Source organism: Euphorbia lathyris, chromosome 1 (assembly GCF_963576675.1).
Source record: "Euphorbia lathyris chromosome 1, ddEupLath1.1, whole genome shotgun sequence".
Taxonomy (NCBI): domain Eukaryota; kingdom Viridiplantae; phylum Streptophyta; class Magnoliopsida; order Malpighiales; family Euphorbiaceae; genus Euphorbia; species Euphorbia lathyris.
In genome coordinates, this window is record NC_088910.1 from 106,157,628 (window position 1) to 106,180,353 (window position 22,726).

Sequence of the window (22,726 nt, forward strand, 5' to 3'; positions counted from 1 at the left end):
AGCAGCAATATTACATCCTAGAGGTCCCATCCCGTAGTATTAGGGAGGCAACTACTAGAGATGGTAGAATGTCGACATACCTAGTGACAAGTCCACTCCCCCAATAGTGTTTCTTATACCAAATCGAGGTCTACATCAATAACCATTACAATATTTGGATGCTACACTGGCTGAAGTGTATACAAACTTCTCTATTAACAGGCCCTGTTGTGTTGGTCCCGAGCGGGAATCATTATGATTAAAGTTATTATTTCGTTATGAATGAGATTGGTGGTGAGGTGTTGTAATAGCTTGATCTTAAGCGATCTGTTACGATACTTGAATCGTCTGACGTGGTTCACTTCTATAGAGTGGACGATTTTATATTGGTGGGTACTCAATCATAATATATTTTCTAAGAATATTTCTTAAGTAAAGCTCGGTTATATTCTTTTTCCAACCTAATATTGTATGAAATCAGTGTTTAAAATACTGGTTTCAAATGTAAAAGAATAGACTGGACCGACGCTTTAAATACTGATTTCATACATTTCCTAACACACTCTAGGTAAGGATAATCATACCCGCTCTTAAGTTGGAGGTAAACCACATACCATTTACATATTAAGTATTAATAAAGATTAAATTTTGTTGAATGTGAAATCGAACTTTAAACTTGATAAGTAGAGATATTAACTCTTTATTACTCAGACCAATCTTCATTGTCAGTATTGTGAGTTTTATGTTTGATAATATTGAAATAAAACATTTCCATTCTTGATCATTTTCTCCTTAAATGTACAAATGCTTAGCGGATATTCAATTGCTTCAAGAAATCACATGGAGAATCAAGATACTAATTTTTTTCCACATATTTCCCATACCTTATTTGTTGAGTCATTTACATGTACATTTTCTGTAAATTACTAGACACAAATACGTATTTGTGCATTGCTACATGTTTGTCATTGTGCTTTACAAATGTCAGTTTGGTTAACATGTTTTATCTTGTTTTCTTTATAGCTCAAAAATTTCAAAACCGAATATAAAAACTCATAAATTTTGCTATTTTCTAACATATTTTATTTTATCACTAGTCGTGCATATACTTTTTGTTCATACTGCCACTATTCATTTATGTTATTTGATATCATACACGATTAATCATATTACACGTGGCCTAATAAGGTGTTCTCTCCCTAAACTGTAACCTCCATGTATAACATGGACCACTCAAGAAAGATCCTAGGGCAATGCACATTCTCCTCGGGTCTTGCGCCTTGATTGATGAGACCACAATTATAGCAGGTACAACTGTTTCAGGCTGATAGTAGATTTCCTCTATTAAGCAGAAGTCATGCGGGCTCCCTCTTATTTAGGGCACACAGTCAAATCCTCCTATAAATAAAACGTACACAATAACCTTATTCTTGCTTATTTCAACTATATACTTTTCAGTATCATTTCTGCTTCAACTGACATAGGCATCAGAGTGGGGTCTTCGACCTCTTTTTGATCATTTTTATGTCTTTTTTTTAAAGATCATTTTTATGTCTTATCTCAGGCACTGTAAGCATCTTAGAAAGCTCACCTCAAATTACCATACATCAAGTTTGTGTGGTGAGTGTGGATTGAACAATCAAAGCCATAACTCATTTTAACAATCTTATGATCCCTACATCATCCAACATCATTTGTCATCAAAATGGAAATCGTTAGAGAGGAGCTGAATGAGGCAAAGGAGGCCAACAAGTGCCAATTGAGGAGAGAGTTGTCACCAGATTCTTAGTAGGAAGGCACAAGGGGTAGATCTAGAGGAAGAGAGCCAACCCTTCTCACCAAAGATTCCATCATTCTAGGACACCTTCTAGGGATCATCATAGTGGAAGATCTGAAAAGTCATACACTCCTTCTCCCAAAAACCACCTTACAGACATTGTCGAGATTTCTATGATGAATCATCATCTCCCAAGCAAAGAAAGCCCACCAAGTATTACTCAGTTGGATCTTGATAACAAGACCAAAATAAAGATTGAAGGAAAGATTCATATCCAAGATCTAAGAATTGACGACATCCTAAAGAGCAACAATCTACTCAAGGGCCTAGGGAGAATGATGCTTCTTTTGACAAAGAGGAAATGTAAAATCTTATTTGTAAGGAGCTCTAGAGCACCATGGCTGACGCTGTCATCGATTCTAAGATCCCTGAAGTGAAGAATACCATCTCACCTCACTGTGCAGACATATTGACAAGGCCTATATCAAGAGGATTCAAATATCCTTCACCTAAGGAGTATAATGCACTAGGAGAACCCACAGTCCATGTGAAAAACTTTCTAAAGTCCTTAGAAACTATGATGACTACAGATGTTGCCATGTGCATGCTCTTTCCCACCACACTCAAGGATGCCACAACATACTGGTATGAACATATCTTGCCCAGATCTATTCATAATTTCAACCAAATGGCGAATGAATTCTCTCAATACTTTGTTACATCAATACCGAAGAGCAAGAGCATGTAAGATTTTTACTATTTGGTTCAAGAACCGAATGAAAATCTTCAAGAATGGGTTAAAAGATTCCAGAAGGTGGCAATCCAATTTCTGCACCTTAATGTGGGAGGAGCTGATGCCGTTATGCTATCAAAGTATAAAACTATCCAAAGATCTCATAACCTGACGACCCACAATGTTCCCAAACCTAATGCGACGGGTCAGGAACTTTGTGAAATGGGATGGGCACCGCTTCAATCCTTTGCTAAAAGATAGGTTGGGTCTGGTAAATACTACAAAGTGTTCTAAGAACAAAAGAGATAGAGACTAAAGAAGGCCATGCGAGCAAGTGGAATACGATTTTGCACCACTAAATTCTCCTCGAAAAGGAATATTATATTGGATGGAAAAGAACAAACATCAGATCCAATATCCCATGAAGCGTAAAAGCTCTAGTCATTATCATAACAAGATGTATTGTGAATTTTACAAAGGAAAAGGTCACGACACCGAAAATTTTGGGAAACTTTCTAGTAGACGTTCGGGATACGTAGGAAGCTTGATAGAATTATCAAGTCCAAGCCAAATAATTAAATAAATTTTTATCTATTAGAAAATATGTTCGCATTTTAGACTGATAGGTGCGAGTTATCTTGTTTTCTCTTCATACCCGATGCCATTTTGAGTCAGGTGCGACACTATTTTTGACATTTTATCATTAATAAAAGGAAGTAATCTATTGTGCTGTTTACTTGTGCAAATTCACTTCATAGAGTATCCTAATATAGTGAGCTACAAATGTTTGGATGGTTGATGACCTGGGCAAGTGAAACTGTTGTGTGATTAAATACTATATTGAAGCATCCATAGTCTGTTGTTATCGTGGGAACGATAATGAACTAAAGACTAGTATATGCTTTGGTAGTGATTGTGTTTCACCGGTCACAGACATGGAATGTCAAACTACGAAAATGGGGGCTTATGAAATAGTAAGCTCTATATCGACCCACTTACAAGAACACCACATAGTCATGTGTCATAGGTGTAACTCGTGTAACGTTTATAATGGACTACTTAACCCGAAGTCACTAAGAGACCTACATGAGACACAACATACTTTATTATTGCCTGACAGGTCTATACTAAATGCCAAATAGGGGTTAGTTAGGTATATTCTGAATCATACTGAGTAACCATGAGTAAAGTGAGAGGATTGCTGCTCGCTAATGTTGGAGAGGATATCCTATGCCACTTGATTTGTGAACCTGAGAAGTGTATGACCGTACTCAAATGAGGTAGTTGTTGAAACACCTTTCCACATAATTTTGATTTGACAAAATTGTTTAAGTATAATTGAAAACATATTCTAAACACACTAAGTTTAAATGCTTTGATTTATTCTACTAATGTGTTTGTTCAATGTTGAGTTAAATTGTTTATAAGACATAAGGATTAAAAGGCCCAAGCCCAATACAACAGTCAAAGCCCAAGTCAAACAGTTCAATACAACTCGGCCCGCGTTTATCAAAACGATGTCGCTGTGTACCAAAACGCAACTCAGCAAGAGAAGGATCTAGAAGACCTTCAGGGAACAACTTCGGAACGAAGCTGTTGAGTTGGTTCGACAAAACGTACAAGACAGCAGCTGGCTAAGGAAAACTTCCAGACAAAGTATTTCTACTTTGGGTAAAGTTCAGACGACACAGTATGCTGTCGAGTTAACTTTACCATAAAAGGAGAGACATTCTGCCGAGCTGACCAAAAGCTGACCAAGGACAGAAGATACACAAATCTGATTGGCCGAGAGCTCTGAGCAAGTCAGGATGACAACGACAGGAAGCCGTTTCCCTCCAATGGTTATTTCGAAATTCGAAATGACCAATGCCTCAAGACGTCTCTATAAATAGTGCCATCAGAAGCTTCATTACACACAGAACTTGATCAAGCCATTACGCTGACCAAATTTCTACACAAGTTCTGCAAGCAAAAAGCAAAGCAAATCTTACACTACAGTTCATATATTTGTGTAAAAGTCTAGAGTGATTATTCAATCATCTAAGGTGTCTTAGCAATCATTGTTTAGGACAAACACTTATCATTTCTAGAAATTAGAAAGGAGAGGCTGAGTACTCGGTTATAGTACTCAGCGAGAGATTAGGATTGAGTAGAGGTATAGAGGAAGGTACTCTTGTTATACTCAGTTGCTAAGATTGTAAAAGGTTTGAGGCTCTACCTTTAAAGAGCTCAGTAGAGGATTCGAAATCTCGGAACGTGTTCCGGGGACAGGACGTAGGCTTAGAAGAAGCCGAACCTGGATAAATCTGTTGAGTAACGTATTTCTTACCTTAAACTCCTTATATATATTGCTTGCTTAAATAACCAAAAACTGACCAAGTAAAGAGGTCAATCTGAGTTGTGCGCATCGAACATCTGAGCTCAAGAATAGACTTTAAGTGCTATCTCTTGACTCAAGTCAAGAAACTGACCTAGTCACCAGTTGACTAAGCCAGTATCTTACTGATTACTCAGCGCCGCTGTTAAAACCTTTTCTCTTGAGAAAAGAAGTCTGCCCTAAATATTTAAAAAGTTTAAATAGTTCCTAACCCCCCCTTGGAACTATACTTGTAACGTTATAAGGGACCAACAAGTGGTATCAGAGCCTAAAAGCTCACTGTAAAAGGTTTAACAACCTTGAGCTGATCCACACTATGGGCGAAAACAGTACTCGGTTTCTCCCAGGAAACCAAACAACTCAGATATTGCCTGAGGGGCTGTCCATCACTCGGCCTCCCCTATTCTTCGGGTCTAACTATAACTTCTGGAAGAATAGGATGAAAAATTTCATTCAGGCTACAAATATGAGTGCCTGGCTATCTATAGTGCAAGGCCCATTTGTACCTGTCGAAGTTGTGGCTGGCCAAACAGTTGTAAAAGCTGAGGCCAAATGGACAGAGGATGATCTCAAGAAGCTTCAAAATCACGCTTCGGCTATTAATATGCTTCACTGTGCGCTCGATGGTGCAGAATATAATAAAATCTCAGGTTGTGAGTCGGCGCAAGAGATCTGGAAGAAGCTGGAGGTCACCTACGAAGGAACCAATAAAGTAAAGGAGTCCAAGGTGAACCAGCAGATGAGACTGTACGAGCTTTTCGAGATGAACAATGATGAGGGGATATCTGACATGGATACAAGATTTACCAACATCATAAATGAGCTCAAGAGACTTGGGAAGATCTTCACTAAGGAAGAACAAGTCAAAAAGATACTCAAGAGTCTTCCTAAAGACAGGCATAAATACTTAGCCTATACTGAGCTAGCCTATATCTATTTCTTTTTCTTCTGTTTGGACTGACTAGACGCATGCTGTGTTCTCGCTTGTGCTTTCTCCCCCGTTTTGTCAGCATCGGGAGGAGGAATCCTAAAGGCATCGGTTAAGACGACTCTAGTCAGTTCGGTGAGTTGTGCGCATCGAACATCTGAGCTCAGGAATAGACTTTAAGTGCTATCTCCTGACTCAAGTCAAGAAACTGACCTAGTCACCAGTTGACTAAGCCAGTATCTTACTGATTACTCAGCGCCGCTGTTAAAACCTTTTCTCTTGAGAAAAGAAGTCTGCCCTAAATATTTAAAAAGTTTAAATAGTTCCTAACCCCCCCCCCCTTGGAACTATACTTGTAACGTTATAACGGACCAACAGTAGTATGGTTACTACTCATTTAAAACTTATCAGTTTACTGGAGAGTCAAAATATGCTTTAACGACATATGCATGTGATAGGACCGTTGTTATCGTCGTAATTTGTAGCATTTTTAGTATTTAATTACTAGTTATTTTGTATCATTTTAATAAATTTTAATAATGGTTTTTGTATATTTTTTCCATTTTATGTATCTAAGCCACTTTGTGTGTTTTTAAGCACTTTCGCAAGGTTTTTGGCACAAATAACCAAGTCGGGACTTAAGGCGACAACTCGGGAGTAAAAGGGACCAGAAAAAAGGAGTTTTAGTGACATCAACATACACTTCGTCGTGGATAGGTGCTGTAAGATAAAATTCCAATTGTTCACACTAGGACAGATTTGACATATTTTCGTATTTTCAACTTATCTCCCTCATACGGACTCGGACTGAGGCGATTCAAAATGCGTTGGAAAGATAAGAGAAAGATGAAAAAATGACTAATAATAATCATCCCCAAATTCGAATTGTATCAGGCCCAGAAAATTATCCAAAGTTGATGAATATATTGAAGCCTAAGATTCCTTTCACACCTTTACAAATTTCAACTCCTAAATTATTAAAATCTTCCACCATGATCTCTTAAATGCTAAATTCAGAAGATAAGGGAGTGGAAGGCCATAAGGAGACTTGGTCTTTGGAATTATGTGTGCCATTTTACTATAAAAGGAGACATTGGGTGCCATTTGAAGACACACCAAGCTTAGGCTTAATTTCTCCCTCTATAATGTTATTTTGCTGATTTTTTTTCTCTTCAAAAATCAATTTTTTGTGTTGTTGTAATTTTTGTTATTGTAATTTTTGTTATTGTATTTAGGATCTATTATCCAAACGGATGGAGAAGTAGATGGAGATGTTGCTCATAGGATTAAAGCTGGTTGGTCGAAGTGGAAGAGTGCTACGGGTTTCCTTTGTGATCCCGGCATGCCTAATAGATTGAAGGGAAAATTTTACCGGACGGCAATTAGACCAGCATTGTTATATGGTACGGAGTGTTGGGCAGTGAAACACTGCCACATCCATAAGATGTCGGTGGCGGAGATGCGTATGTTGAGATGGATGTGTGGTCACACGAGAAAGGACCGGGTGCGTAATGAAATAATTAGGACAAAAGTAGGGGTCACATCTATTGAGAATAAAATGAGAGAAAACCGACTAAGGTGGTTTGGCCATGTAAGACGTAGAGCGCTTGATGCGCCGGTTAGGAGAACCGAAGAGTGGCAAAGGGATGTAGTGGTGAGGGGTAGGAGAAGACCTAAGCAAACTTGGAGGAGGGTGATCGAGAGTGATATGAGTTTATTGGGAATTGAGGAAAATATGGTAGTGGATAGGACGGAGTGGAGGGAGCGAATCTGTGTCGCTGACACGACTTGATTTTCACGGTTTTATATGATGGTTCATGTTAGCCGACCCCGAATCATTTCGGGACTAAGGCTTTGTTGTTGTTGTTGTTGTTCAAGTTGTTGTTTGTGCAAGAGTTCATTCAATAAAAGTAAGTTTTAAGTTATCGAAGAAGTTCATTCGACAATCGTCATTATGATTTCTTTTAAACTTTAATCTCTTTTATTACTATGAACTCCATTATCTATCTTTTTAAGGTGTGTTTTAATCTAACCATGGGCTAAAACCTCCTTAACTAAAGCTAAAAGCGGATCTTAACCTTAATTATGTGATAATTACGTTTAACCTATTTAAGTTGTGTTTATCATTTTTAAGAACTAACTTATGATTCTTAATGCTTGTAGGAGATGGGCCAACTCTCTGCTTGAATATAATTAATCGTTTATATTGACCGTGATTAAATTGATTAATCGAAATTCATAAGTTGGACCTAATGACCATTTAGTGTGGCTTATTGGTTTTCCAAGGTTTTTTCATGAATCTTATTGCAAATCTTAGATTTATTACTTGAGCCAGACCAAGGGAAAGTAATAAATCGAAGGTTTGGAACTAAGAAAAATTAATGCTTCTTTGGATTAATTACTTGAGTCAGACCAAGGGAAAGTAATTAATCGAAAGTTTAGAACTAATTACTCGAGCAGTTTTTCTTGAATCTTAAGTAATCACTTTAGCCGGACCAAGGTAAAGTAGGTTAAAAAGGTTTAGATTAATAAAACTTCATTCTTCTCTTGATTAATTACTTGAGTCGGACCAAGGGAAAGTAATTAGTCGGGAGTTTAGAACCAATCCCGAGAACTATTAGTTAATAAGAAAAATCGTTATCTTAAAAAGGATAAAACAACTTAAAAGGGGTTAAGTGTTATTACCAAGCAAAGAGGTTAAGTGAAGCTAGAAGCCTTAGTTTCTTTCATTATAAGTATTCTCTTATCTAATTTTGTCTAATTTTTATTTCACTTGTTTATTAAGTCTTAACTTGGTGCCCACCAAACTCTACATTTCGATTGTTTAAATAATGGTTAGTGAGCAAAAAAATTAGTACTTATAATCACCATCCTCGTGGGAACGATACTCTACTTTCACTCTATTACTTGATACACAACTAAGGTACACTTGCCTTCACATGCACGTATACGTAAAACTTGTTGGTCCCTTATTTAGTTGCAAGTGTAGTTCCAAAGGGGGGGGTTAGGAACTATTTAAACTTTTTTTGCAATTTAGGCAGACTTCTTTCTCTAAAGAAAAAGGTTTGAACAGCGGCGCTGAGTAAACAGCAAGATACTGGCTTAGTCAACAGGTGACTAGGTTAGTTCTTCAGCTTGAGTCAGGAGATAGCACTTGGAGTCTATTCCTGAACTTAGACGTTCAACGCGCACAACTCAACTTGACCTCTTTACTTGGTCAGTTTTGATTATTTAAAGCAAGCAATATAAATTAGGAGTTAAGGTTTAGAAATACTTCACTCAGCAGATTTATCCAGGTTCGGCTTCTTCTAAGCCTACGTCCTGTCCCCGGAACACTTCCGAGATTTCGAATCCTCTACTGAGCTCTTTAAAGGTAGAGCCTCAAACCTTTTACAATATCAGCAATTGAGTATGACAAGAGTACCTTCCTCTATACTTCTACTCAATCCTAATCTCTCCGCTGAGTACTTAAAACCGAGTACTCAGCCTCTCCTTTCTATTTCTAGAAATGATAAGTGTTTTTGTCCTAATACAAAGATGTGCTAAGACACTTTAGACGATTTACAATCACTCTAGACTTTTACACAAATATGAAAATGTAGTGTAAGAAATTTGCTTTGCTTCTTGCTTGCAGAACTTGTAGAGATTTGGTCAGCGTAATGGCTTGATCAAGTTCTGTGTGTTGTGAAGCTTGTGATGGCACTATTTATAGAGACGTCTGGTCATTCGGTCATTTCGAATTTCAAAATAACCGTTGGAGGGAAACGGCTATATGTCGTTGTCATCCTGACTTGCACAGAGCTCTCGGCCAATCATAATCGTGTATCTTCTGTCCTCAGTCAGCACAACAGATGGTCTCTCCTTTTATGGTAAAGTCAACTGGACAGCATACTGTGTCGTCTGAACTTTGCCAAAAGAGGAAACACTTTGTCTGGAAGTTTTCCTTTGCCAACTGCTGTCTTGTACGCTTTGTCGAGACTACTCAGCAGCTTCATCTTGAAGTTGTTCCCGAAGGTCTTCTAGATCCTTCCGATTGCTGAGTTGCGTTTTGAACAAAAACGGCAGCGTCTTGACATACGCGGGCCGAGTGTACTGAGTTATTTGACTTGGGCCTTGGTTTCCGTATTGGGCTTGGGCCTTCCAATCCTTATGACTTATAACATTTATACTCAACATTGAACAAACACATTAGTAGAATAAATCAAAGCATTTAAACTTAGTGTGTTTAGGATATGTGTTATAATTTATATTTAAACAATTTTGTCAAATCAAAATTATGTGGAAAGGTATTTCAACAAACTCCCCCATTTTGATGTTGGCAAAACTATTCAGCAAGGCACTCAGTATGAGCTCCCCCATGATAGTTGACCTTATATCATTTAGCAAACTCCCCCGTAAGGGTTGCACTACTGACTTAGTTTTAATTGCATCATTTAAGAATTTAAATGAGTGAGTCTAAGGTCAGTTTTTAGGTGTAGGTCAGCTATATTACATATTCTATTTACTCAGTGTTAAGCGGAAGTTTTAGATATACAGAGCGCGCTGAGCAAATTATTGTTCAATGAGTTCTTTATCAGAATGTTTCATAAGATCATAGTATGATGTCAAACATGTTATCAGCATATCATTTAGTCAATAAATATTATAAGTGTTAAGTATGGCTGATGAAGATACAAAGTAACTCAGTACTATAAAAGCATATGTCATAACTAAGTATTGAAATCAGGAAATAAAGTATGATATATATATTGAGAGAAGTCAGCAAGTACATAGACAAAAGAAGTAAACTAGACAAAATGGGTTACACAGATGTGGCTTAAGCATGCTAGTCTATCTATTTCTTTTTCTTGCCCTGTGACTGACTTCGCTCGTACTGACGTCGCTCATGCTGAGCTCTGGCAGCTTGCGCTTTCTCCCCCGTTTTGTCAACTTCAGGGAGCTTGAACGCATCGGTTAAGACAGCACGAGAAAGTTCTTGTGAAAGCTCTTTTAGTTTGTCAGCACTTTCGTTCACGCCATAAAAAATGGCAACCCCATCAGCTGAGACTTCTACTGGTATATAAAGATCAGCAGCACTGAGCATATTTACACTGAAGGCTTGAGCTTTGGCTTGCCAGATGAGAGCTTCAGAGAGGCCAGCGAAGACTTGGTGGAATGTCTTCAGAAGTGCTGAGTCATAGTGATGTCGTTGAATATTATTATGACGGATATGGTTAAAGGATTGTTGTGCGAGGGACAGCAATTCATTCTGCTTCAACGCGTCAGTATCCATTTCTTGCTTGTTCAAGTTAAGTAGCCTGACAGCCTCACTGATTTGCTCAACTGAGCACTGACTATAGGACACCATTTGCTCATTTGTCTTGAGTTGCTCAGTATGCAGCTGAGCAAAAAGCATCTTCAGTTCTGAGGAAGTGGCGTAGTCAGTGTTCACAGCAGATAACTTCTGGACTTGCTGATGTAGCGAGTTCAGATGTTGAATTATGGACAGTTGAATCTCTTCCAACTTGGCAAGTGAGTCTTGCTTTGCTTGCTGGGCTTGAAATGATAAGACGACATTCAGCAGGTCCTTGAGTCCCTTGACTTCGTTGAGAAGTAGAGTGACTTGGGAGAGCTGAGTTGTCTCTATGAATGAGGATCCAGCAGCAGGTGAAGCAGACTGTTGAAGATCTTGGATGAGAGCTTGCACTGATTCGATGAGCTTCTTGCCGGACTCAGAGGCATCCCTATGTATATCCGTATGACCAGAAGAGAAGGGTGTGAAAGGAGTACCCTGGTCAGTGACAGGATGAGTTTGCTCAATCTGCACTTGAGATGGAGGAATTGTTGTGTGATCGGCAGAGAGATTGGTTGTAGAGGTGTTAACTCGAACACTGTCTGTGCTGACGGCAGAAGGATGGGGAGTCAGCACCATGCTTGAGGAGACAGCATGAGCAGTGGTCGGTTCAACCTGACTGGTTGAAGTAGTGGAAGTATGATGCTCGACATGTTCCTGTTGAGAAGAAACAGAGGCTTGTTTTTCCAACGGCGTTGTAGTAGAGGAAGTTGAGGGCCGTTTGAAAAATTTTAATTGGACGGTAGAAGGATCCTTTGTTGTCTTGGAGAGGACAAGTTCAGGAATAGATGGTGATTGCAAAGGGGGTTCACTGACCATTTTCTCACTGGCCTTAACCAGCTTTCGCCTTCTACGTGGTGGAGAGGTATGATGAGCAGGTTCTTCTGAGTGAGTAGGTTCTTTTTCCTCAGTATGGGTCTGGTCAGCTTGATCCACTTGCTCAACTCCAGCAGCTAACTCAGTGTCAGTCTGCACAGCTCCACCAGCTAACCCAGTGTTAGCGTCCTCAGCTTCAATTTCACTGTCATACTCTTCAGACTCCTCACCGTCATCCTGACCGCTGGTTTCATCGTCTTCTTCTTCTTCCTCAGTATTATCTCCATCAAGTTCTTCCTCAACTTGGGAGATGAAGTGGTCATCTAACTGGACCTCAGGTTCCTCAGCATCAGTACCTTGGCATTGAGTGAAATGAGAATCACCCGGTACAATAAAATCTATCGGCATGACGTCGAGAGGTGCCAGTGTTGAAGACTTCTGCTTCTTCTGAGGTAGCTCAGCAGCTTCCTCAGTGTCAGGCTCATCTTGCCTGCTTCTCTTCTCAGCTGACTTTCCAGCTGACCTCTGCCTCTTTGCTGGAGACACAGCATTAGGTGCCTCAGCAGATTTTCTCTTGCGAGAAACTGGGGCCTTAGTTCTTCGCCCTTTCTTAGGCTCGGCAATAGTCTCCTCAGTCTGATCAGCTTGGCCAGCAGCAGCAGCTTTTCCTTTCTTCAAAGGCTGTCCAAATTTAAGTGCCCTCAGCGAGGCAGCTGTGATTTCGGTTCCTCTGAAAGATTCCTCACCTTCGAGGTCAATCTTGTGGTCGATGAGGATCCTGGTGATGATTGATCCCAACCTTATTGTACCCGTGCTGCGCAAGAACCCAGCAACTAAGAAAACTGGCATGTTGATGGGGGTGTACGTCAGCATGTGCCATATGAAGCACTGTTCAAAGTTGGTTGCTGATGTAGTGCAGTTGATCTTTGGGTAAATGAAATAGCTCAGCAGGTAGTGAGCCATCTTCTGATGCTGTCCCATCGAAGATGCTGAGATCTCTCCTGAGTGACCCTCAGGTTTGCAGAAGGTATGGACGTAGTCGGTCTTGTCCTGATCTCCTGACTTTCTCAGCCTTACTCCCTCGGTTTTGAGCTGGAGGAGATTTCCTATGTACAAAGGGTTGATGAAGATGGTTTTCCCTTTTACTTCAGTGCTCAGGTAGTCGGCGGAGTCACTGGCAACCTTGAGGTTGTGGTAAAATTCCCTCACTAGGTCAGGATATGTCTCATCCCTGACCGAGAACAGCCCAGTCCATTCATTCTTGAAAATCCACTCAGCAAATGGCTGTTAGTTCTGTACAAAGTGCTCTGAAACCCATCTGAAGGGTTCTACCTTCCATTCTCGTACATTGTCGAAGACCTTTGAGTAGGTCCTGATCTTAACAACTTTCCTTTGGCCAGAGGTTTGGCCAGTTTTACCCTTACTCGGCGTAGAAGGGTTTCGTGAAGGTTCATCGGAGCTGGACTTTTGGTGGCCGGCACCGGAGACGTTGAAGGATAGCTTAGTCATTCTTTTAAGATGGAGAGAATAGAGGTATTTGAGAGAGAGAAATTTGAGTAATTTCTTAGCCTTAAGAATTTGTTAAGCGTAAAGAGTAAAAAATGGGGAAATGCCCATAATTTATAGACAAGTTGAACGGTGTGGATCTTAACCAAATCCATGTGTCAGTTTTGCCTTGGGATCATGTACCGACAAGGATCCTGGCATTTATGACACATTACGGCGAATACGTCATCCTAGGTTATACGCGTGCTTGGCTTTTATGCTAACGGATTAATCACTCAGTATTTAGAATGTCAGGCGTTTGATATTCTGAGTGGTTAGTGCATTATTTAAGGATGATTTTAAGTTTAAGTTCTTGTTTAGTTGCAAGTATAGTTCCAAGGGGGGGGTTAGGAACTATTTAAACTTTTTTTGCAATTTAGGCAGACTTCTTTCTCTAAAGAAAAAGGTTTGAACAGCGGCGCTGAGTAAATAGCAAGATACTGGCTTAGTCAACAGGTGACTAGGTCAGTTCCTCAGCTTGAGTCAGGAGATAGCACTTGGAGTCTATTCCTGAACTCAGACGTTCAACGCGCATAACTCAACTTGACCTCTTTACTTGGTCAGTTTTGATTATTTAAAGCAAGCAATATAAATTAGGAGTTAAGGTTTAGAAATACTTCACTCAGCAGATTTATCCAGGTTCGGCTTCTTCTAAGCCTACGTCCTGTCCCCGGAACACTTCCGAGATTTCGAATCCTCTACTGAGCTCTTTAAAGGTAGAGCCTCAAACCTTTTACAATATCAGCAATTGAGTATGACAAGAGTACCTTCCTCTATACTTCTACTCAATCCTAATCTCTCCGCTGAGTACTTAAAACCGAGTACTCAGCCTCTCCTTTCTATTTCTAGAAATGATAAGTGTTTTTGTCCTAATACAAAGATGTGCTAAGACACTTTAGACGATTTACAATCACTCTAGACTTTTACACAAATATGAAAATGTAGTGTAAGAAATTTGCTTTGCTTCTTGCTTGCAGAACTTGTAGAGATTTGGTCAGCGTAATGGCTTGATCAAGTTCTGTGTGTTGTGAAGCTTGTGATGGCACTATTTATAGAGACGTCTGGTCACTCGGTCATTTCGAATTTCAAAATAACCGTTGGAGGGAAACGGCTATATGTCGTTGTCATCCTGACTTGCACAGAGCTCTCGGCCAATCATAATCGTGTATCTTCTGTCCTCGGTCAGCACAGCAGATGGTCTCTCCTTTTATGGTAAAGTCAACTGGACAGCATACTGTGTCGTCTGAACTTTGGCAAAAGAGGAAACACTTTGTCTGGAAGTTTTCCTTTGCCAGCTGCTGTCTTGTACGCTTTGTCGAGACACTCAGCAGCTTCATCTTGAAGTTGTTCCCGAAGGTCTTCTAGATCCTTCCGATTGCTGAGTTGCGTTTTGAACAAAAACGGCAGCGTCTTGACATACGCGGGCCGAGTGTACTGAGTTATTTGACTTGGGCCTTGGTTTCCGTATTGGGCTTGGGCCTTCCAATCCTTATGACTTATAACATTTATACTCAACATTGAACAAACACATTAGTAGAATAAATCAAAGCATTTAAATTTAGTGTGTTTAGGATATGTGTTATAATTTATATTTAAACAATTTTGTCAAATCAAAATTATGTGGAAAGGTATTTCAACAAAACGCGCATCAACCGTGCCTCATGCTCAACATAAATATTCGTTGGCAAAGGAATACATAAGGTTCCTATTAGGTTCTTGTTACGTTCGTATGAGATATTCATTCAGTTTTGGTAATCATAGTCCTTCGCTAGAGTAACACCTATGATTTTTGATCCGAATGATGGATTCAGGCTCACTACCAGGTTTGAATCAATCTACAAGATCACATACATAGAAAATTTGACCAAATCAAGTTAGAGTAAACTCAGAATAAGTATAATGATTATATTAATTATAATTCCGGAGCTATTGATTACAGTGAGATATGTATTAGAGGCTGATTTAATTAGATTAAAGTCAGGTCCGAGAAAAAGCCCAAATCAATAAGGATTCAGTTAATATAATCAGATTATATTTTATCCGATAAAATATATCTATTAGTTTATTATACTTAATAATATATATATATATATATATATATATATATATATATATTAATGTTTGAGTACATACTAAGAGCATCTTCAATGGTTATACTACGCAACCACTCAATAGACATGACACATCATCAATCCATTAAACTTTATCTCATTATACTATTATTCTCCAATGGTTATACTCTACAACCACTCAATCAAAACTTTTTACTAATTTTTTAATAGGATAAATAATTTATTAGTCTCTACATTTTTACCTAATTCAGTGTTTACTCCTCATATTTTAATAATACACTTTACAATTAATTTTCTAATAAAATAATATATATACTTTTTTATAAAAAATTAAGTTATATAATTAATAAAAAAATCATTTATATAATTAACTGTCACTAATAAATTGGGTTTAGAAAAAAATAAATGTAATTTCTTTTATAAAAACGAATTGGGTATTTATGTAGAAAAGTAAATAATTTAAGGAATTTAAAAGAAGTTTTATTATAATCTGATTTAATAAATAAATAAATAAATAAATAATAAATGCTTTTGTTACCATCAACAACAGATGGCAGCAAAAGCAACTCCATCAACCGGTTGATACCTATAAACCGGTTGATGGATAATATTTTTCATCATACTCTCTCCAACAAGAGAGTATGATGGAATGAGGTATAATGAGCTTTGCATTATACTCCATTGCAGATGTTCTAATTGGATTAATATTTAATAAAACTATATATGTAAATTAGAGTATGTTAAGCCTTATTTAAATTTAATCAGATTAAATATTTATCTAATTCTACTTAAATTAGGAAAGAAGATGATTGTGCTAATTTAAGATTAAAACCAATTAAATCCTCCCTCATTTAATCCATTTAGGCTGCTCCACCTTTCTAAATAGACCTAGAATTTTGTTTCAAGTAGTATATAATGACTACTTAAACAAAAATTATAGGTCAAGCCTCTTTATTGATTCAATTAATTTAGAGAGCATCCTTGCAGTTCTCAGACCGTTCCTCAACGAGAATTGGTGAGAATTGGTTTAGTGATTACTAACCAAATAAAATTGGGTTTCAAAATGAAAACTGATTAAGTTTGATAACCGAACCAAAATTTATCGGTTCGATTACTAATCGATGGTTAATAGAAATTCATTATAAATAAGTTAAAAATTATTTAAAAATATATAATAAATAAAATAAATGTGAAATAAAATAGTAATATATTGGTAGTAAATATTTTTAACAACTAAGCAAAATTATAAAAATGTAAGAGTAAATATTATATAAGCATATACAAAAAAAATATCTTGGTATGTCGGTTTTCGGTTGTATTGATTCTTTTTAATAAACTGGTCCGATAGTCAAATTACATCAATCTCAAAACAAATCGTCTATACTATATATACTAGTAGAAGCGGAGAATATTCAGAAGAAGTGTTTTAGAGGTTTTTTGGATGAGTTGACATCCTAAGAGCAAAGAGAATAAATGAGTTAATAATACTCTAGATTAACACATTATTTATTGTCAATTAATAGTCCATTAACTAAAGCAATAAAAAATGGTGAAGGTCTTAGCCTAGTGGTTGGGAGCTTACCTATAACCAGAGAGGTCATGGGTTCGAATCAAATCCGGGTGGGGTAGAGATTTTTCTTTCTTCTTTATATAATGTAAGCGCATTGTGCGCAAATCCAAAAGTCAAATAAACATATATAAGCAAAAAGCATCATTGGACCCCTGATCTTTCATTTTTTGGTTCATTAAGCCCTTGATCTTTTATTTGGATACATTAACCCCCTGATCATTTATTTCTGGTCTCATTAAGCCCTTTATGACCAAATTAGTAAGTTATGAACATCCAATTCTGTTAAAAATACATTATTAACTTCATCTGTATTTGAAATTATTACAAAAAAAATATTTTAACAGTTTGAATTAAGGTTTTTACAGTTTTCCTACAGCCATATTACACATCCAAAACTGCTTTCAAACAGTGAAAAAAATACAAATTTTGAATGCAGATGCAATGAATAACAGTATGTTAGCCGAATTTTATGGTCATCAAGGGCTTAATGAGACCAAAAATAAATGATCAAGGGCTTAATGTATCCAAATAAAAAATCAAGAGCTTAATGAACCAAAAAATGAAAGATCAGGGGCCTAATATGCTTTTTACCTTATATATATTGCCTATCAAAAATCAAAGTTCTCATCAACATTTAATTTTGATTATATATTAGTTTTGTTATTCATACTCTTATAATATAATCTTATAATTTTATTCTTATTTCAAAATAATATAGTGTTATAATTTTGTTCTTACTTTAATAAAGAGATTCAGATTTATTTAGGAGCGTCGATAAACTGTACTAAAAACATTTCCTTTAAGAATCGAAAGAATTCATACTTTGATATCTCAAATTGAATATATCCGATGGAAATAGAAGAGGCATAGATAACTGAAATTGGAAAAACAAATGTGTCAAAAATATAGGAAATCGTTATATTTCCGAAGGTAATTATTCGATTTTTTTCATATATAGTAGTTATTTTGTTCTCAATTGTGTTGTTTCACACCTCTCGCTACCTTATCTATCTTTTCTTGTTTATTTATTTATTTTTCTCAAAATAACTAAAATAAAGATTTTGTATATTTGCATTCTTTTTTAGCATATATGTTGCTAGTGTTGAATGTATAGTTTGATATATGGGAAGATTATGGAGATAGAGAGAGATAAGTAATAACACAATAAATGGTTTGAATCACCTTAGTGATTATGGCTCAGAGGCCTTGTATTTATAGTGAGCCAATAGTAGTTTGTATAGGAATCAATACACAAGTATAATCGTATTAGAACTCTACCTAGCTAGGGTTATAGACAAATTGAAACTCTAACTAGATAAGAATCTATTTACAGAGATAATAGGAACATTATCTCTAACACCCCCCCTCAAGCTGATGGCGGGCACGAACAAAGAGGCGAGAGCGTAGCATCGTGAAGTGAGCCGGAGCTAGCGGCTTGGTGAGTATGTCTGCAACCTGATCATCGGTGGGAATAAATCTGACACTGAGAAAACCTCTGTGAACTTGTTCACGAACAAAATGATAATCTAGCTCAATGTGCTTCGTACGGGCATGAAAGACTGGATTGGAGGTGAGATAAATTGCTCCAACATTATCACACCATAGCTGAACCGGGGTGGGTAAGGGAAATCCGAGATCCGAGAGAAGATATTTGAACCATAGGAGTTCTGCTGTGGCATTTGCCACTGCCTTATATTCACTTTCTGTTGAGGATCTGGCTATTGTGGGTTGCTTGTGGGTCTGCCATGATACAATGCTGGATCCAAGGTAGACACAGAAGGCACCCGTGGATCGTCGATCATCAGGACACCCTCCACAATCACTATCTGAGTAACAATGGATGTGCTGTATTGGTTTGATGGACATGACTATGCCAAAGTCTGATGTGCCCTGAATATAGCGTAAGACCCTCTTAACTCCTTTCCAGTGCTCATCAGTCGGACAGTGCAGAAACTGACATAATTTGTTAACTACAAACGCAATGTCAGGACGAGTGAATGTTAAATATTGAAGTGCTCCCACAATGCTTCGATATTCATCTCCAGAGGTTAAGCTGATGCCTAGCTCCTTTGAAAGTGTTGGTGTGGTGGCCATGGGCGTTAGTGTGGGCTTGGAGTCAATCATCTTTACTCTGTCTAGGATGTCAGCCACATACTTAGCCTGACACATGTGAATGCCATCCTTCTCATATTTGATCTCAATTCCGAGAAAGTATTCTGCCTTGCCAAGGTTGCGAATGGGAAACTCATGTTCAATGGCTGCAATAGTGTTGGTGATGTGTGCAGGGTGGTTACCTATTATGAGTATATCATCAACATAGCACAGAATGTAAGTCTTTTCAGTGTCGGTGCGTCTGATGAACAGAGAGTTGTCAGCCTGTGACATTTTGTACCCAAGGGAGAGGAGGAATGTTCGAAGGCGTGTGAACCATTCTCGCGGTGCTTGCTTTAATCCATAAAGACTCTTTTTGAGAAGACAGACATGATCTGGTCGGTCACTATCCCGAAAACCCTGCGGTTGTTCCATATAGATTGTCTCTGATAAGTTTCCATGAAGAAATGCATTAGAGACATCCAGCTGATTGATGAACCAGTTGTTTGCTGCTGCAATGGCAAAGACAGACCTAATGGTTGTAGCTTTGATTACTGGACTGAATGTTTCTTTGTAGTCAATCCCAACTTTTTGAGTGAATCCCCGTGCTACCAAATGGACTTTGTGACGATCAATGGTTCCATCAGACTTCTTCTTTGTATGAAAGAGCCACCTGGAGGTGATGACATGCTGATCATGTGGTCTCGGTACAAGTTGCCAGGTGCCATTGTCCAGAAGAGCTTGAATCTCTTCAGACATTGTTGTACGCCATTCGGGTTGTCTGTTGGCTTTACTGAAGCATGTGGGATCCACTGTGCCATTTGGATGTGTAGTTAGAAGTCCCTCAAACCATCCTCTTGAGTGAAGAGACGACTGTCGAAGCTGTATATAATGTTGATGTGGACCAATTAGCGGTGCATTGCGAGGTCTGGGCCTTGCAGTTGGAACAGGAGCAGGTGGTGCAGTTTCAGGAGCAGGTGGTGCAGTTTCAGGAGGAGGAGACTCTGTTTGTGGCATGATGTTCTCTTTATGAGGTACTGCATTCTGTATTTCCGGTGTGGTGATGTTCACATCATCAACTGGTGTGCTAAGATCATTCTGAGGAACAAATGTTGATGCAGTTGTGACCACTGGTGACAAACATTGACGTGGAGCTAGTGGAGCAGTGTTTGTGGCTTCAGAGTTAGGGGGAGTAATTGGGGTACCAGGATGAGGTCCAGAGTGGACAGGTGTGATGGGTTGGGAGTATGGAACCAAGTTAGAAGTAGATAATATAGGATTGGGATTAGAGAAATTACCTGGATACGGGCCGAGTAAAGATGGTAGTTGACACGATGTGCTTACCCCCGAGTTGCTAGATGAAGGTGATGATGTAGTGACTGCTGATGCAGGAAATACTTCTTCATTGTGCTGTACAAATTTGCAGATGTATATACGTCCGGTGGCATACTCAAGACAAATATCCCCAGAATGATTTTCTGATGGACCAAGGTAGACACATAGCTTGGAACGAAAATCAAATTTGTGCTGGTTGTATGGACGAAGAAGAGGATAGATACCACTGCCAAAGATGCGTAATGCCTTATAGGCAGGCTGTTTCTTGTAGAACAAGAAGTAGGGTGAATTGTTGTTCAATATTTTGGTGGGTAAGTAGTTGATTAGCCTAATGCTGTGTATCATGACATAGTTCCAGAATTTGAGAGGTAAAGATGCATTGGCTAAAAAAGTAAGGCAGGTGTCAACGACATGTCTAATTTTTCTCTCAGCTATACCATTTTGTGCATGAGTGTGAGGGCATGCAATTTTGTGTATAATGCCATGTCGTTTGAAAAAAGGTTGTAGTTTTTGGAACTCTCCCCCAAGATCTGAGTAAATATTCTTAACCCTTGCACTATACTGATTAGAGATCATGGCATAAAAATCACAAAAGATTGAAAAAACATCACTCTTATTCTTTAAACAGAAAACCCATCCAAATCTAGTGAATTCATCAATGATTATTAAAAAATAACGGTGACCAAGACAAGAAATAACTGGAGCTGGCCCCCAAACATCCAGATGTAAGTTCTCAAAAATAAATGTGCTAGAGCGACTAATAGAGGGTAAAGGGCTTCTAGCAAGCTTGCTTAATGGACAAAAAGAACAATTGCTAACTGATTTTGAAGAGGATAGATTGTTTCCTTTGAGAACTGAGCTGACTGTCTGATTCTGACAATGTCCAAGCCGTGCATGCCACCTTTCAAAAGACACCTTCTCTCCGACTAGCGCCTGCTTCAGGTTGGGTGTAAGCACATAAAGCCCATCTTTACTCGGGCCCCGTAACAGGATTTCTCCAGTTGTTTGGTCCTTCACAAGAAAATGGTTAGGCCAAAATTCAAAGAAACATGAGTTGTGACGGGTAAATTTTTGAACAGATAGTAAGGATTTGGTAAGCTTAGGAACAAGTAGGGCATCATTAATTTTCAAATTATTGATATTTGAATTTCCAAAGTGAGAAGTTTGCAAACCTTGACCATTTCCAAACTGAACTGTATCATATCCTGGATATGGCTGCATTTGATGAAGTTGAGTCGGATTTGCCGTCATGTGATTAGTTGCTCCTGTGTCTGGATACCACGGCTGATTAGGACCCATGAATGGATTTGGTGGTTGTTGCCATGCCATGTGTGCTTGTGGTCCAGGATTGTAGTGTGCTCTTGAATTGTTCTTTGGTCTTTTGCACTTATCAGCCCAGTGACTTGGATCACCACAATTGTAGCACTTGCCACTTCTTCTCTTCTTTGGATTCTGCTTCTTTGATTGATTTGTTTCCATGGTGGACACATTGGCCTCCCGATGTGCTGATACACCATCGGGTTGAAGCAGAGTTGTCTTTCTGGTTGATTGAATCATTCCCTCAATTGTTTTCAAACTGTGCAAAATCTCTTGATAGTTGATGTTTGTACCGCGCTGAGTTACAAGATTCTGGACAGTGGAGCGATACTCTTCTCCTAAACCCTTATAAAGAACTGACGGTAGTAGATGTCGAGGGTAAGGATTCCCCGAGGCAGCCAGATCATCAAGGATGGACTTCACTTTTTGCATATACGCAGTGACTGACATTCTCCCTTGCTCAAGCTCATGCAGTTCGACTCCCATCTGAAACTGCTTGCTACCTATAATAAGCCCGTAGGCATCCTCCAAAGCTAGCCAAATATCATGTGAGTATTTGAGATAGGCAATATCAGGAAACACCTCTTCGGTGATGGAATTTAGGAGCAAAGTCCTAACCACATTTTCTACATCATCCCATTGAGAAAAAGATGGATTTATGATTAAATCCGCAGTAGATGTCACAAAACCTGTTCTAGAAATAAATTTAGGTGGAGGTGGTGTTGAACTAAGAATGTGGGAAAGAAGATGATAGGTTTGAAGGGTAGATTCCATGGACATTCTCCATGCTTTATAGTTGTGCGGGGTTAATTTGATGTTAATGTTGATATTTGTGGGTGGTTGTCTTGGTTGTT